We start from the raw sequence: 13,836 nt of genomic DNA on the forward strand, positions 1-13,836 counted from the left end.
TTTACCATTCTATACCTTCTCAAAATGTATTTTGCATATTTATTTTGACAAATGAAAATACCCTTATCATTTTGTGTTACTTCAATACCGAGAAAATATTTCATCAAACTCAAATCTATCATCTCAAATTCCTTCTTAATTGCTTAATTTGGAATCATGTTCTTACAATCTTGGTTGGACATATATTCAAGATATAAATGACACATGCTTCTACTTCAGCCCAATATTCATTAGGTAGATTCTTACATTTCAACATGGTCATTGACTTCTCCATTATTGTTTGATTCTTCCTTTATATAACACCACCTTACCAAGGTTTGTAGATTGTAGTGAATTGCTTCTTTATCCCATGGTACCTTTAATAATCCAAAAACTCTTTTGACATGTATTTCTTTAATTTTCCAAATGTATTAGATTTATATTATAGAAAGTAAATCCATGTCTTCCATCTATAAGCATCAATGGATGTTATAAAATAAGTTCTCTCCTGTAATGATGGTATTTGCATTGGACCACACAAGTATGTATGCACAATTTCTAAAGGTTTCCAAGCTCTATATGACATTTCTTTTCGATAACTTCATCTATGTTGCTTAGAAAAATACAACTTTCACATGTACTTAATGGTTCTTTAATGGCGGGTAAACCTCTAACCATGTTTTTCCTTTTCAAAAAATAAAACCCCTTGAGATTTAGATGTCTATACCTCAAATTCCATTTCCATGATTAATCTTGACATGTTTCCTTGAAACTTGCACCATTCTTCTACTACTCCACTTTTCATGTGAAGTGGAAACATGCTATTATATATCATTTCAACCCTTATAATCAAAAAATTACTAGGAGATATATCAAATATAGTGCATATATTGTTTGAAAATTAACTTTGTAGCCATTTTGTAAAGTTATCCCACACTTATATTATTATGGTTCAAATTAGGTACAAAATACATTTTTAAAAAAAAAGTCTTACCAAGGTTTGTCACCATACTAATTGTACCTTTTTCTTCAACTTCTACAATGCTATCATTGCCCAATTTCACTTCTAATTTGACTTAAGTATCCAAGCTTTCAAATATATCTCTATTTAATATCATATGATTACTATAACCACTATCTAAAAACCAAACATCACTTCAACCCTCTTAAGAAACATGGCATGTAATGAACAATGTCCTAGAACTACTTTCTAAAAAATTGTCATTTTTCTTCTCTATGTCTACTTGTTTCTTTCTACATTCATTTCCAAAATGCCCAAACTTCTTGCAATAATAACATTGAATATTTAATTTTTCATACCATTGTGATTCCTGATTGTTATTGTGTCCCCTTGAATTTTAATTTCTCCATCCTCCGAGATCTGGGCTCTTACTTTCTTCTAGTTGATAATTGTTTATGTCTCTTCGTCTTCCTCTAAATCTAAAATTTCCTCCTCCTCTACCTCTATAAAATTCCATCTATCTTAAAAACATTCACCAATGTTGAGTTTATATTCTTATTCATCCTTGATTCATGTGTAGTCAATAATCCAAAAAAATCATTTAAAGATAATGATGATAGATATTTAGTTTCTTCAATCATTACCACAAACTATCAAACTTTCTTAGAAAATTTCTTAAAATCTTTTGTATAATTTTTTGATCAAACAAATCTTCACCATTCCATCTAATTTGATTGAAAATATTTATAACATTAGTAGAAAAGTGATATACTGACTCTAATTCTTTCATTTGTAGATTTTCAAAGCGTCTTCTAAGTGATCACAATTTGGCTATCTTAACCTTAGATGTACCTTGATATTGTTAATGCCATATTGGTTTTGACAAGTGTCTATTTAATTAAGTCATTTACTTAGTTCATGTTGAACAAATAACATATGCTGAGAATAACATATAAGTTACAGCATGCAAAGTAAACAGTGAGTGTTGAGTCACTCATGCATCAAGTCACTTAAGTGTCAAGCAGATAGTATATGTTGAGTAATTCAGGAGCCAAAAAAGTAGTGCATGCTAAGTCATTCAGATGATAGTATTGAATTCATAGTTAGTGTTGAGCACCAGGGACATTAGATGTTGAGTAACACTATTTTTTCATAGTTGTTTGTATTGAGACAAACTACTATATAAACCATTTTTTGGCTGACTTAAGGATTGAAATATTATATTTTTTTGATAAGGATGAATCTTAACTAGGAATACCTATGGATTACATGCATCTAATCAAGTAAAGGGAAGGTTTAAGTGGCAATATGGATGAATCCTAGCCATTGATTCATATCTAACCCTAAGCCACCTAGGTATTCTTAAGGAGGAAAAACCCTAAAAAAATTATGAGGGAATGAATGAATGATTAGAGAGACAAGGAGAGTTTGTATGTACAAACAAGACATTTATGGTGGTCAAGGAATTATGCTCTGAATTATAGTTAAAGGAGAACAAAGGAAGGAAATAGCGAATAATAGAGAGACATATGATCAAGAAGGATCAAGTACCCATCAATATTTAGGTGATCTTACATCAAGAAATAGAGTGCTAATTGCATGATTATTACTAAGACATTCTAACAGGTGAATTAGTTAAATCTCTTAAAAAAGTAGTCCTAATGGGCTATATTGAATCCTCTAACAAGGTACTTACTTGATTTTGAGTTGAGGTTCTTTAACAAGGCACACTTTTAATAGGATGTTGAAATCCTTTAATAGGTTGAGACCTATCTATCTATGTAAGCCTTTAACAGGGTAAAACTTTCATGGGGTAGCTCATGTTTCATGATCAAACATTATAACCTTCATTGGATACACTTTAGTACTGTAGTAGTGAGGATTTGTGGGTGTCATCCCCACCCTAGTTTTACCTTCTCATTGGAGGGTTTATGGGTAATCATATCTTGTGTCATATGTGTGTGAATGCTTACTTGATTACATACTTTACATGTATATACTTTAAATGGTATTTCAATCTACTTGTTAAATTGAGAGATGGATGTATGGTGAATGTTTTATGAGTTATAGTTTAAAGCACTAATTCGCTCCCCCCTCCCCCCCAGGAGAGTTTACCTTTCCTATTGTAATTCCAACAATTGGTATCAAAGATTTGTTCTTTGAAAGTGAAACTTAAAAACTTTGAGGAAAGATCTTGGAAATGAAAGTCTACAAGTTGGGAAATGTTATTGAGAACAAGAAAATTGAAATATAACTCAATCTACATCAATTTAATGAAGAAAGAAGGGAGAAAATTTCTATTGAGGAGAATGACACACAATAATAAGAGATGGACACTACTAATCTATTTGCAAATAGAAACTCCAATGAATGTGATGCAACAATTGTAGATCTAATGGAAAAGAACAAAACCCTAGCTAAAGAGATCAGAAATCTTAAGATAGAGCAAGAATCACAAGTCTTACTACTATATGAGATGATCGAACAAAAAAAGAAAGCTATAGAAAAAAAATTTATGATTGAAGATGACAAATGAGTTTTGACCATCAGACTAGAAGAGAAATCATTAGAAATAAACAATATTTCTAACATGAAACTGGAAAGAATGAATCAAGTCATGATTGCTAATCATGAAATAAATGGTAAATACTTTGAGATAACAACATTGAAGTTGTAGAATGAACAATTGAGCAATAATCTAGAAAGGGAAAAGTAAATTTTTGAATGTTTCAATAAACCAAATGAAGCCATCAAGTACTTTGAACAATTCATGAGATATTTTAAATCTAACAATGATACATCTAGACTAGGATACACCAGTACTGAAGAAGGTGAATTATCCAAAAGTACTAAAGAAAGAAGTAACAAAGGTAAGAACTCCAAACCTACTTTTCATAATTGTGAAAAGATAGGAAATTCTACTAATGTGCACAAAAGGAAGATTGGAAGTCATAATGTTAAGTAGAAGAACATGGGTCACTATCATAGGTGTAACAAACAAGGTCATCAAGCATATGAATATAGAACCAAGACCATACACACTCAAAGATTTGAAGGATATTGTTATAATTGTCAAAATTATGGACATAGAGCTTTTAAGTGTAATCCAAACCCAAGTGTTCATCAAAAAAGTAAACAAAGGTAAAGAACAATGGAAACTCTTATAATTGGGATTATAATACAAGGTATAGTTGTCACTATTGTCAAGAGTATGCAGGTAAAAGAACAAACCTGTGTCTCACCCTTTTGTAAAGGAAAAGGCTAACAAAAGTATAACTATTCACCTTCAATGACATCAAATTGGTATTATTAAATTGAATTTGGAAATGAAGTAAACTAAGGAAATGTGTAGAAATGGATGAATCTTAGGATTATAATTTTTAATAATTATTTTGAATAAGAATTGATATATTTTCCTATTTTTTATAGACAAGGTGCTGAAAACGCTGAAAATTAAGGGTCTAGTTCCCACAAAAAAACTATATGGAAAAAACCTTATTTCCCTTTGATGTTAGACTATGTTATGAATAACATATATATCTAGAATAATAACAAATAAAGATCAACTTTAGACATTTATTTTCTCTTTTATAAGGATTGAAATCTTAACTCACCTGAAATGAATAGTTTTCATCTCCCACCACACTTTTCTAAACAAATCTATTCTAACTAGGAGAAAAAAATATGCATTATTAAAGAGGAATATCTCCTCTAGAACATCATATATTTTTTAGATTTTTTTGATATGACTTAATTTTTTTCTTTCTCAAAGCTGACATCTTTTCGAGTGTTAAAATACATGGTTGCAAAATATTTTAATTCTAATATATTATATCTAATTAAAACACTATAAAATCTATATGAGAATATTCTTGACTCTCAGCTCTATAAAATGATGTTTACTTTAAAAAAATACAATATAAAATAGTAAGAGTTATTAAAATTCCACTTTTCTAAAATAAATTTATTTCTTTAGTAATTAGATATGAATTAGCATAAAACATGTATTTAATAGACATTTCCAATTAAAAAAGTGTGAGACCATATATAATATAGCTAGAATGAATTTTTCTAGATCATATGTTTAAGAAAAATATATATTTACATTGAAATACACAAATTTAGTCATTTTGATAAGTCAGCCTAAAAAGTGACACAACTTTGTACTTTTACCCAGGGACATGTTCTTAAGAACTATATTAGAACACACATCAGAAGTGATTACAAAAGGTGATTGAGTCAAACCACATGTTTTAGCTATTTGATGAATAGTCACATCAGTAGATATTGTCCATCAATGTCAAAGGAACCAAGTTCTGAGTTCAACAAAGGTAAAGGCAAGAGAGATATTGAAAATGTAATAGATGAGATGAACAAGACATACAAGAGAAATGAGGATTGCAACACATCAATTGCAAATGAGATCACTTAAATGGGTTAGGTGATCAAGAGGTATGTGAGACTGATATTTAAAAGATATATCATATATTAGTTCCAAGGTTTTAGTTTTGAAATGATTACATAAGCATTAATAAAAATGGAAAGTGTTATTAGAAATTAAGGATAAATTGTTAAGTTTTGTCAATTTTTCATGTTACTGTCATGCATGAAAAGTTTCATATGGTTGCCGATAAAATGTTAGTGGATGCCAAGCTAACAAAACTGGTTAGTTGAGGCTGAGTACATAGTGGTTTTCAAGCATATGAAAAAACATGTGGATGCCAAGTGAGCCAAAAATAAATTGATGCTGAGCTTACATCCATGTAAGGACTTAACATTAAATTCAATTCTTTAAGGGCTATTTGATCAATTTATGCTCATTTAACATTGTTTGAATTCAATGAAGAACATGAAGAGCTAAAGTAGATCTGGAGAATTTCATCTAAGCATTTGGAAGAGAATTGAACGGCTATTCGAGATCATTTCAACAGGATTTATAAAGTACTTACCATGTGTTGAGCTATGTAGTTTCAAATTTTGCAAACTGTAGGTATATGTAATGGCATCTACTTCTTCTAAAGTGAAAGGTGTAGAGGGAAAATAAATTTTGAATGTTTAGTTAATTAGAAATGAAACAAAACAACCTATTTTCAAAGTTATTCTAAACATATCTTATAAGCATAATCCCTCTAGTGCATTGTCTGTGATACAATTGTGATTCTTGATGATTAAAAATGTCAGGAATTGTTATATTTGCAAGATTGGAAGCATAGGAGACATGGAAATCATGGAAGAATATGGGAAACTATGTGAAAGTAGAGCATTGAAGGAAGAATACAAGATTGTCAAGAAAAAAGGGTTAACTCATTCCCTAAATTTCTCAAACATCTTCAAAACAGAGTGTATAAAGATTGTCTTAAGCAAAATTCATGATAGCTTTGTATGGTTAGAAAATGGGCCAATTAAAATCATAAAGAAAATTGTTCATAGGGTAACAAGGTATCCAATCTTATATTGGCCAAAGACTATGAGAAGTGAGTTAAAGGAATTTATTGAAAAGAACACAAGGGTTGTATGGAACAAATGGGGAATGACTATTAACACTATCACAGATCCCTTGATAGCTTTTGCAATGAGGGTAATAACACATAAGATTTGTTGGTCTAGTAGATTAAATAGTCTAACTTGCATTGCAGTGGACATGGGCTAGAAAATTATAAAGAAAGATCAAACTTATGATCTTGCCAAGTTGTAGTGGCAACAATTGAGTAGGAGCCATAAGGAAAACCAAGAGTGCTCAGTGTAAATTTGGATCTATTCTAGTATGTATTTTCTTCTGTGTAGAATACATTTTGTACATTTGGTAAGGTTACATGGAAGATAAATATATCAATTACAGTTCAAATAGGAGAATTTATTGAGCAATTAGGTGATAACTTTGAGTCAATAATGACTAGTTATTTTGAATATTTTAAGCAAACCATGAAGAAAAGACTAAGGATACTAGTCTCACTAGTGGAGAAACATTATGATGATACTTTCTTCCTAATTGATTATGATCACACACATGTTCAAGAAATAATTCCTAGGGTGAGATGGCTAAGGCCATTAGGTTATGAGATCAATGTTGATGAGGCCTCTACGAAAATCATAGCATTACTTGTAGAACAAGTGGACAAGGAAAGAAAAGCATTTTGTAATTATGAGTTGACAAAATTAAAGATCACTATGGATTTGAAGACTACTTAAATAATGAGAAAGAAGAACAAATTGGTGAAGAAATTTAAAAAAAAATTAGGTGGAGCCAAAGAAGAAGAAGAAGAAGATAATGAAGAAGAAGAGGACACATAGGCTCAAGAATTAGCAAGAAGAAGTAGAAATTAGTAAAGGTACCAAGGAAGAAGAAGCCAATGAAATACCTATAACTATTGACAAGAAGAAAAGAAAGGAAAACACTCAAGCAATGAGAAAAACAAAGAAGGTTGCAAAACCTAGTCATCCCAAACCAACAATGCCTACCACAAGGGCTAGTACAAGAGTTATTGCACAAAAGGCTAAAGAGGTAGCCAAATCTAAAGAGAAGGAAGCTAGAGAATAGAAAAGACTAAGGTGGAAGTATGTTGCCCAAGCTAAAACTAGTGAGGATATGACTGAATCTAATGAAAACAACCCATTCCAAGTGGTGAGTCATAGTCTATCCTTAGATCTAGACAATTTATGTAAGAATGTTATAAACAATCTAATTTATTAGATTTCTCTCACATTGAATTTGATAATCATGTAAAGTTTGAGAAGAATCAAGTAGAGGAGGCAATATATGCCATGATGGCTACATTTACGAAGGATCATCTAGAAATTTCCAACTCAATACCTAAGAGTTTATATGAACAAGTTCAGCAAAAATGGCATTATTGTTTGAACACTGAAAGATAAATTAGGGAGACATCCCTTGCTCAAGTTATGCCAAAAATTATTAAAGCTGAAATTTGAAAAGAGATAAAGAAATATGTTGTGATATATGGACCTAAGTATAGGGCATTTAGCATATTACAAAACAATATAGAGGATATTGTAAAGAAGTCCAAATAAATGTGGAAGTTAACATATGGACTAACAATATCAAAGGAGGATGATGAGGGACCCATTGAGGTATGAGAAGATGGTGAAGATAATAATGAACAAGGCATAGTTGAATGAGGCAGTGATATGAGTGTTGATAATTAGTCACTAGCTAGGGAAGAGCAACAACAAGAGGAAACTGTACAAGATACACAAATGTTGAGTACTAACCCTCCACAAGTGATAAATGAAAAAATTATAACCATCAAAGTAAAGGATGCTTTTGGTACCACTAGTTAGAATATCAATCTCCTAATAGAGGAATATTTGAAAATTATACTTATCCAATCTACTCTCCATGCCAAATTATGTGACAACTCTATACTGGTGAGTATAGATGAAATTCAAAAGTTAGAGATTATAACTATAGGGTAAGAAGTGAAAACACAAGAAACACCTACAATCACTCCTCAAGTCACAAGTGTACAACCTTCACAACCCATTATTGTATATCAAAGGAAGGAGATAGTAGGTTGAACTATCATTACAATCATGGAAAGCACTCCAATCTTAGAAAATGTAGAACAACCTAAAAAAGACAAGGTTGAGATAGTTGGAGAAGACAAGGTGGAAAAACCAATAAATGATGGGACACAAAAACAAATAGGTGAGGTGATACACCTACACCAACATAAGATCATGGTGCAACTAAAACCATAGTATGAGAAAAAGACAAGTTTGAAGAGACAAGTTTGGCACCCAAGACAAAGGAGCTAGTACTAATCCAAGAACTAGTAACATTACTAGAATTTGGTACTCCTTCTAGTCATACTCTTCAAATGCCAGGCACATATGCTATACCATTAAAATTCTTAGGGCTAAGTCCTAGCTCATCTAAGGAAAAAGTGGTAATTACTTATGGAGATGCTATCCTGATGAAGAGATTGTATTGCCTAATTTTGATTATGTAGAAATAAAAATTGAGTATATGGGGAGGCCCTAGCAAGGAAGAAATGTCAAGAATTTCTCAAAAGGGAGCGTAGGCAGAAGCAAGCTTTGATTGATATCAAAGAGATTTTCTTAGATGCATTCATTCTACCTACTCTAGATCAAACAATATCATAGGAGTATGTTGTCATTTTTATGCTAAATTAGTAAGGTTTTGATTCTCATGATAAGGTTTGGAGCCTGATGAAGCATTGAGACATAATTTGTAAAGAATATGATACACTGTTTTGAATTCTTGCAATTTTTTTAGAGGAAATAATGTACATGCAAGGGAGATAGGCTTTGTCAATTATTTCTAAGGCTTGATTTGGAGTAAGAGGAGCACAAGCTTATTGATCTTACTAGAATATTTCTTTAATTAGGGTTTGAAGGTTCAAGCTTGATATGTCTGTGGATACCAAGAATGAAAGTTTGTCATGTGACAACATGTATTTGGTAAAGAAGAACAAAATAAATCAAAATGAAGGGGTTGAAGTGTTGAAGTTATGGCTGATGATTGAGAGTAAGGTTAGTGAAGAAGAACTAAAGTAAGTTTGGAAAAGCCTCTTATTCAAGACCAACAAACAATTGACTTTCTATAAATTGTTTGAAAAAATTGTCAATCATTACTAAATCTCTTGACACAAATTTAACTCGATAGTATTTTTGGGTCTTTTTGATGGCAATAAAAAAGGAATGGGTTTTTATTGACTATTGTACTCTTGATAACTTCAATCATGTGCTTGGTAGGATTCTTTTTCATATGCAGCTTGTGCTTAACAAAAATTGTTGGGATCATTATCTTGTAAATAGATTCATGGGTGCCATTGTGCAGAGAACTTTGTCAGCTATAGGAAAACCTTAGGGAATAGATTTACATTTTGCAAATAGGTACCTTAGTGTGCTCCATTGGTTTCTTCCTATGCCTCTTTATTATAGTGGGCATCTAGTTGACATTAAGCTTCAATTTAAGAGAGATAATGCATTTACTTGCCTTCTGAAAAATGGAGAAAATCGTTGAGGGAAAAATCTTTGAGATGGATTTGAGAGAAATTGGTAGCAAGTTCTTGGTGGATTCATTTTCTATGCAATTCTTATCACATCTTCAAGGTCCAAAGGTTTTCCAGATTGATTCACTAAGGAATATACTTGAAAGCAGTAGTAGGGCAATAGTTACCAATCAACAACAACATAGTTGTCTCTTACAAATTTTCCTCACTAATGGACACTCAAATATTATTACAATAAAGTATCATACCTTTGATTCCATTCCAATAGAGTTGGTACATGATACTAAGATTCATTTGGAGACAACTATGCCTATTCAAAGTGGGATATTATTCCTGAAAACTCATTTGTTATGCATATTGGGAGGTCATGTTCAATCTCTTTATGAAGAATTGGAGATGGATTGCAAATATTTAGGACTTTTTCATTCTACTCTAAATTCACCTCAAAATCAAGGTTCATTTGGTCCACCACCATTTGAAAGAATTGAAATATCCACAATTCAAACTCTTAACAAGTCACATGTTGTGCATGAGTTACAAGGTGCCTATGAGATGTAAAACATCCAAGTGTGAAGGAAGAAGGGAGTAGAGCTCCATGCGGAAGATGTGGACCAAATGGAGATGCCTACTGTTGCATGTCCAAATTTGGGCAACTTTTGAAATGATTCCCATGCATGGTGTTTGCTGGATTTAAAAGGAAAGTAAAAAATTTAATCCCACATCCACTAGAAACATTAAATTTAAAATGTTTAAATACCCCAACACACAACAAGCATAGTGTCTCAAAGGAATCACTACTTTTGGAATCAAAACATGCACTTGTGGGGTCTATGGTCAGCCAGGTAGAGTTCATCAGAGATAAATTTTTAAAAAAAATGCAACTCAAGATGCTAATGTGGTGAGATCAAGGTGGAGGCACCAGATGATGACATGTAGCTAGATCAAGTGGTAGGAACTTCCCTACATTATGAAGCTTCTTGATAGTTAAATAATGTGGGGAAGTGCCTAAGCACCACATGGAAATGAGCCTAGGTCAGTGGTGAGGTGGTAGATCTCATCATTAGCATGGGGTGGATCTGAGAGAAAATAGAAGAGTGGCATGTGGCATCTGTTGAGCCAACTAGAGACTAACAAGTGGCAGCGTGGAGATCAACAAAGGAGCCTAAGATGGAGCCATTACATTTTGCCACATGGCAAGATTTGATGGCTAGCAATTCTCCACTTTAGGATGTTGCAAGGATGTTAAATAATCTAGAGAAGTGCCTGGGCACAACTAGTAGTGGGCCCAAGTTGGAAATGAGGTGGCAACTGACTAGATAATGGGAAAGCCTATTTGGTGCTACCATGTGACATATTGATCAAACCAAGTTTAACCCAAGTTTGAAGGGTGTGAAATTTTGAAAATGATAAAAAATAAATTTTAGTTATTTTCTTAAGAAAATGCATGTGCAAAAGTTTTAAATTGCAGAAAAGGTTATTTTCTAAAGTTTAAACTCTAGAAATTTTAAATTTTTGGAAAATTTGGAAGTGGAGACCGAAGGCCATGCCAATGGTATGTTTTTCCAATTGAGATTCTGGGGGTTTCCTATAGGAAAATAGAGCAATATTATATATTGCCAAAATTAGGAGAAGACAAAATTTCCAATTATGAGGTTAGTTTTTGCACAAGTGCTCATTGGTTTGAGTTTTAGGCAAATTTGTAATTTTTGGGGTATTCTCTGCAAAATAGGCAGACTTCACCATTGAACATCAAGGTTGGTTAGGAGGAAAATATATAATCTTGTTGAAGCTTAATTGTGGAAAAAATTGATTTTGATGAGTTTCTTGTGCCTCTAGAGACCATTTAACTTAGAGTTCAACTTTGGCATCAAAATTTGTTATGATTCTCATCAAATATCTAAGATATTTCGTACTTTTAGAGGCCAAATGATGAGGATTTGATTTTTTACTTGAGGGGAGAGATTAGAGAGATGTTTTTAACTTCTTGAGGAGGTTTTCTAGGTGGATACATGTCAAATACATAATAGATCCAAGAATTCATTCTCTTCTATATTATTCTCTTTCTTTCTCATTGTTGTTGTTTGCAGTTTTCAATGTGATATTGGTAGGGTTCTAGTTTTCATTGTGAAACCAAGGTTGTTGTTGGTTTTGCTTCCTATTTATTGAGCTGAGCTCTAGCAGTAAAGGCCACACATCCACTCTTGTGCAAATTTCATTTCATTTCATGTATTTTTTCTCTAACATAATGGAAGTTGATGATAGATCATTTGACATATCTAGAGTTTCATTTAGTTTTATAGTTTATGTATTTAGTCTTTCCAAGGATGAATATAAAAGGGGATTTACAATGAATTATCTAGGTTTTCTTGTTTTGTCTCCTAATTCTTCATATGATATTAGCTTTGAGATTGAGTGAATAAGGTTCATTTGATTTAAGACATCTTGGATGAGTTGTGTATCATATCTATTGTTGCATTTGATTCAAGGAGTTAAGTAAATGTTTCAATGTTCTGATAATGTTTCTAGGTGTATGGAGAGGATATTTTGTAAGAATGGAATTTGGGGATGTCAGTTGATAAACCTAATTGTAAGGCAATCAAGTTAGGTCATCCTACTAGTAATGACTCTATTTTTCAATGGATAAGGCATTGATCACTAAATCATATGCAAGCTGAGATGAAGGGCATTTGTACAAATCTTTTTAATCAAATAAATTTAGTTTTTCATGTTTTGTAGTGGGTTGAAAAGAATTAACCCTATGTTAGCTTATGGGTTCATCGGTTATGATTTGTAGCTATCTCATTGCATAAGTATCAAAAGATAAAAGGTTACATCTGCTATTAATAGGTTCAAATTTATGTTTAACTACATTGGTACCACATGTTGGAACCTAAAGGTTAACCCTGCCTAGGTCTTGCAAAGCCTAAAGTGAACGAGTTATACCTTATAGTTGGCCCATGATTGCAGTCGAGTGTGTCCATGATAGAATTTACTAGCCTTAAATTTATTGGTCTAGTTTCTTGGTTAATTTTCAAAACTGTTAAATTAGAAGCCAACAAAATTAATTACATTGTCTTCATTTTGAATTTCAACTTAAGGCTTGGGTCTTTCAAATTTTGTAGACATAGATTTGGTAGCTTCAAAATGTGACTCGGGTCCTTGTGACTTGGTTTGAACTTCTTGTAACTCGATAACTATGGAAGACTAAGGAGGTGAAGTCTCCTTATTATTAGATATGCTTTGTAATGTATCAAGTTCAAAGTAAACAAATCTTGGGTAATCTTTTGGTTCCTTTTTCCTTTCTCCTTTAGTCTTTTCTACAAACTCATCAATTCCCACATGTGCACTTCCTATAATTTTATGAGTAGACAAACTCAAACATTTATATGCCTTACTTCTATAGGAATATCCTAAGAATATACCTTCATCACCTTTCACATCAAAATTTCCTTTTCTAGACTCTTTCAAGATATAACATTTACTACCAAATACTTTTAGGTAACTTACATTGGGTTTGTAGCCATACCATAATTCATAGGGAGTTTTATCTAAGTCCTTCTTCAACTATAGTCAGTTCAAAGTATGAATTGCAGTGCTAATGACTTCCTTCCAATATTTGATAGGAACATTCTTTTCAATCATTAGAGTTCTTGCACAATCTATGATGGATCTATTTCTTCTTTCAGCTATTGCATTTTTCTTAGGATTTCCAAGGGCTAATACTTTCCTTTTGACTCCTCTTTCAATGTATAAATTATTGAATTCATTGGAGATGAATTCACCACCTCTGTCTAATATTAAGAATTTCAATCTTTTTCCTATTTCTTTTTCTACTCTTGTCGAATATCATTTGAACTTCTTAAATGCTTTTAATTGTTCTCTAATATAAATAACAATCAT

Source organism: Cupressus sempervirens, chromosome 7 (assembly GCF_028749045.1).
Source record: "Cupressus sempervirens isolate cs-2001-9-10 chromosome 7, ASM2874904v1, whole genome shotgun sequence".
NCBI lineage: Eukaryota > Viridiplantae > Streptophyta > Pinopsida > Cupressales > Cupressaceae > Cupressus > Cupressus sempervirens.